The sequence below is a fragment of the Zingiber officinale genome, chromosome 2B (genome assembly GCF_018446385.1).
Source record: "Zingiber officinale cultivar Zhangliang chromosome 2B, Zo_v1.1, whole genome shotgun sequence".
In the NCBI taxonomy this organism is placed as follows: domain Eukaryota; kingdom Viridiplantae; phylum Streptophyta; class Magnoliopsida; order Zingiberales; family Zingiberaceae; genus Zingiber; species Zingiber officinale.
Window position 1 is genome coordinate 61,182,059 of NC_055989.1, and position 4,749 is coordinate 61,186,807.

The window sequence follows — 4,749 nt, forward strand, 5'->3', positions numbered from 1 at the left end:
TAGTGGACATTCTATATCTTAAACACAGGGAGACTAACACACTCATGATAAGAAGGAGCTCATATAGTAATATGGGATTGGTGCGGGAGTTCAATAATAACTCTTTAGTGGTATGAGTTATTATTGATGAACTCGAGTTGGGTGTTCGGGGTGAACACAGGAAGCTCAAGTTCATCAGGAGACCAAAACCAATTCCTCCTCTCGGTCCCTGTCGTAGCCTCTTATTTATAAAGTCTTATACCCACCTAAACCCAACTTCCTACCCACCTTAAGGTGGTCGGCCAAGCCTAGCTTAGAGCCCAAGCTAGGGCCGGCCAAACCAAGGAGAGATGGGCCGACCCTAGCTTGGAGCCCAAGTATATGGCCGACCACAATTAAAATAAAAGGGATTTTATTTTTTAAAATCTTTCCTTATGTGGAAGCCATGATTTAAAAGAGAGTTTTAAAATTAAATATTTCCTTTTATAGTTTCTAAAAAGGATTAAGAGAAAGGTTTGATATCTTTCCTTATTTGTAGTTAAAAGGAAGATTTTAATTTTAGAGAAAACTTTCCTTTTTATAATCATCCACATGTTTTAATAGAGAGATTTTAATTTATAAAAGTTTTCTTTTATAACCAACCATGAAGGGAATTTTTAAAAGAGAATTTTATTTTAAAAAATTTTCAGAAACAAATTAGGAAGTTTTAATTTTGTGTTTAAAACTTTCATTGTTTGGAGGACTTGTAGGGGCCGACCATTAAAAGAATAGAAGGAATTTTTTAATTAAATTTTCCTTTTATTGGCAAGGAAAATAAGGAAGTTTTAATTATGTTTAAAACTTTCCTTATTTGCCAAGACCAAGAAATATAAAAGGGATGGTAGAGGTGCCTCACCTTACAACACATCTATTATTTCCTCTCCTCCCTTCCTTGGTGGTGGTCGACCCTCATCCTTCCTCTCCTCCTTTTCTTCTTCTTTGGTGTCCAGCGGCATCAACTCTTGGGGAGATTGTTGGTGGCCGGATTTAGCTTAGAGAAGAAGTAGAGAAAGGAGGCTTGGTTTCTTAGCATCCCTTGGAGCTTGGTTGGTGGCTGAAGTTCTTTATCTCAAGGAGATTGTTGGTGGCCGAAACTTGCAAGGAGAAGAAGGAGGCTTGGGTGGATTCTCGTCTCGGTAGATCGTCGCTCACACGACGTTCAAGATAAGAAAAGGAATATGATAGAAGATCGTGAGGTCTATAAGCTACAAAAGGTATAACTAGTTATTCCTTTCCGCATCATAACTAATTTATTCTTTTGTTTAGATCTTGAAATACCAAACACAAGAGGCTAACGATTCTAGGTTATCGAATTTATGTTTCGATTTTGTGTTTATTTTGTTTTTCGATCTTGTGATTCGATTGTTCTTAATGGTTAAACCTAGGGTTACTATAAGTAGATTAAATATTGAATTTCGTTGAAAGACTTTGTCACGAAGTGGTGGATGATCCCATACCCAAGAAGGCCTAGTGCCTCGCCATGTTTAACCTGGAAGCCGATCTCTGAAATAAATATTTAATCAAATTTGTAACATAGGTGGATTTGGATTAATAATGTTAAGCATCGTTTGCAATCTAAGTCTAAACCTCTAAGAATAGATAAATTGAATTTGGAATCAATAATGTTAAGTTTTATTTGTGATTCCAAATTTAATTTCTAAAGAATACAATAGATTGTTAGGAAAGGTTCAGGACTTATACAAAATTTTTGTACAGGGGAACCAGTACGATATTCCGAGTAGCAACCAACAATTGGTATCAGAGCTAGGGTTTGCCTCTGTGTGTTTGGTTTTCAGTTTAATTATGCACATGCCATACATATTTTAGGCAGGATAATAGTAGGATGTGCAAATAGATTTAACTCTGTGGTTGAAGGCATCCTAGATCCAACTATTATGACCCTAATGTGATTGTATGTGATTGGACCCTCAGACATGTCGAGGGCATTTTATGTGTGTGCATGATTGTATGTATTAAATACAATAGGAGCTGTATTAGTTTTAGGATTTTACATTTTTGTTTCGATCTAGATTACATATACATTCCTTCGTGGAATATAGGATCGATAAATGTAAAATTCTATTTTTATCATGGATCGTATCCTTGTGAGGTGTGGTGCTGTTTAAGGACCAGAGACGTAGCGGAAAAAGAAGCAAGATAGATGCGGTGACTAGACCCGATTGCGGTGGATAAAGATGGCAGCAGCTAGGGTTGGCAGCACACAGAGGACAGTGAATGAAAAGGCCATCATAGTTGGAAAATTATTTTTCCATATTTATTGCTTTTATTTGTTGTGATGTGTGTGTGCATGATAAAATCCTCATCTTAAATAACTAAGTGGGAGAGGGATTAGTAAATAAATTTACGGTCTCCATTACTGGTTTGTAAGTGATGTAACAAACTTGCGTGTTGGCTCTGAGTGCCTCCCTCCACAACGGATGAGTTTGTTTATAGATTACTAGATCAAACTTCCTAAATGGATGATTATAGAAAATTATTAGGAGCGTGTGATCTTCTCCAACTGAAGGGGCACAATCCTATTTAATGGATTAAGTATCAAGTAATGGTATACACTTAGACGCATTCAATAGTATCCTCCCCAACGGAATCACTACTATTTTTTGTGTGGCCAAAGGAATACCAACTATTAATTTTATTTGTCATAAAGTTAGGATGACACAAATAAAATTAATGGGTAAAACCTCCTCTTACAAATGTTTGAATTTGTATACGTCCACACTAACATGGCATGCAAAATTCACGGTGTTTTGAGGTGTTGGTAAATTTAAATAGTATTGTTTGAGGAATCAATATTATTCTAAATTTAGAGTCTTGACTAAAAGTTTATTTTGTGATTCTTAGGATGACTTTCAACCCACTGGCTATTATACTGAAATAGAACAAACTTACTGGTCCCAATTACATAGATTGAAAAAGAAACCTGGACATTGTCCTAACTGATGAAGGCTATAAGTTTGTACTGTTAGAGGTCTGCCCTAATGTGCCTAATAGTGATTCTAGTGAAGAGGAAATTGAGTATCATAAGAAATGGGTATAGGCAAATGAGATGGTGCGGTGTTATATTTTGGCTTCAATGTCAAATGTGCTGCAACATCAGCATCAAGACTTACCAACTACTTATGACATGATGAACAATCTGAAGGAACTCTTCGGACACCAGAATCGGGCTGCTAGGCAAGAGGCAATGAGAAAATTAATTGTTGGTGCAGCGGAGGACGGCAAGAGGGGGGGTGAATTGCCTGAAACAATAAAGTATACCCTCCTCGTTCTTTCAACTCAAAAATGCAATAGTAAAATAGATAAATTAATAGAAACGAAAAAGGGACTCAGCTATTTACTTGGTTACAACCAAGAAGGTTGTTAATCCAAGGTAGTAAGAAAAAGTGCACTGAAGAATCTCCTTCTCTAAAGGCGGAGAAGCCTTTTACACTTTGGAAGCTTAGAACTATTGCTAGGAAAGACTACACAGTTGATTGCTTAAGTTGTTGGTTATTTCCTAGCTCCAGGGGCCTTTATATAGCTCCTGGAAAGTCTATTCCGAGGGTCCAAGGTGCCTCCAACAAGGTTCAAGGCGCCTCCAACTCGGTGTAGCGGATAGAACTCTATTTGTTGCGAACGATCAATTTTGACCAGGATGAAGGTGCCTCAAAGCAAGTCTGAGGCGCCTCAGTTCTCGAGGCGCTTCAGACTGAGGCTCGAGGCGCCTCAGCTTGAGGCACCTTCAATATTGGTTGAAGGCGCCTCGAGCAGTCTTCTCAGCTCCGTTTCTTCTTTACTTTGACTTCCGAGGCTCCGTTTGTTTGGGTGATTGCGGCCAACTGAAATAGGGCTCACCTGAACCCAATTTCCGGCCTTCTCCTCGAGCAGCCTTCCTCCCCGGCTTAACGTCCCTCGAACGTCGCGTACGTTCTTCTCGCCCACCGGTGTACTCTTCCACAGCTCTCTCGTCCTTCGGATGCACCGAGCCCGTCGGCTCCCTTCCCATGCCGTCCTTCTTGCTAGCTGCGTCTTTCGCTCGACTTCCTGCACTCCTAAGCTCCTGCACACTCAGACACAGGGATCAAACACAAAGCAGGACCTAACCAACTTGGTTGATCACATCAAAACACCACGAGGTCCAACAATCTCTCATTTTTTTATGTGCATCAATCCAAGTTCAAGTTAGGGTTAAAATAGACAAGTAGTAAGTTTTAAATATAATTACTAAACTAACATGTTAAGAATTAGTTTGCAATAAGTAAAATTGTAACTACTTAATTAAGAGTTAACCAGAATTTTTTTAAAAAAATATTTTTAATTTTAAAAAAATTCTCTCCCCATAAACTTGTACTTTTCTCTCCCCCTTTGTTCACAGCAAAAAACGGGGTAATACTAAGAGAATATGAAAAAAATATTTAGCAAATTTTAAGTTAGAAAATTTCTGAACAAGATGAATTTTTCAAAAAATATCTAAAAAATTTCTAAGTAGACCGAATTTTTAGAATTTTTCAAAATAATTTCTAAGTCAAAATTTTTAGAATTTTTCCAAAAATGTTTGGAAAACTTTCAAAGCATTATTTAATTCTAGTTTAATGCTTTTTCAGAAAGTTAATTAAACATTTTATTTCAATATTTCAGCTTCCAGGTCGTGGCGAGGCACTAGGCCTTCTTGGTCATTGGAGCAACAACCACTTCCTTAGACAAAGCTTCATAAAGAAATTTTAACATTTA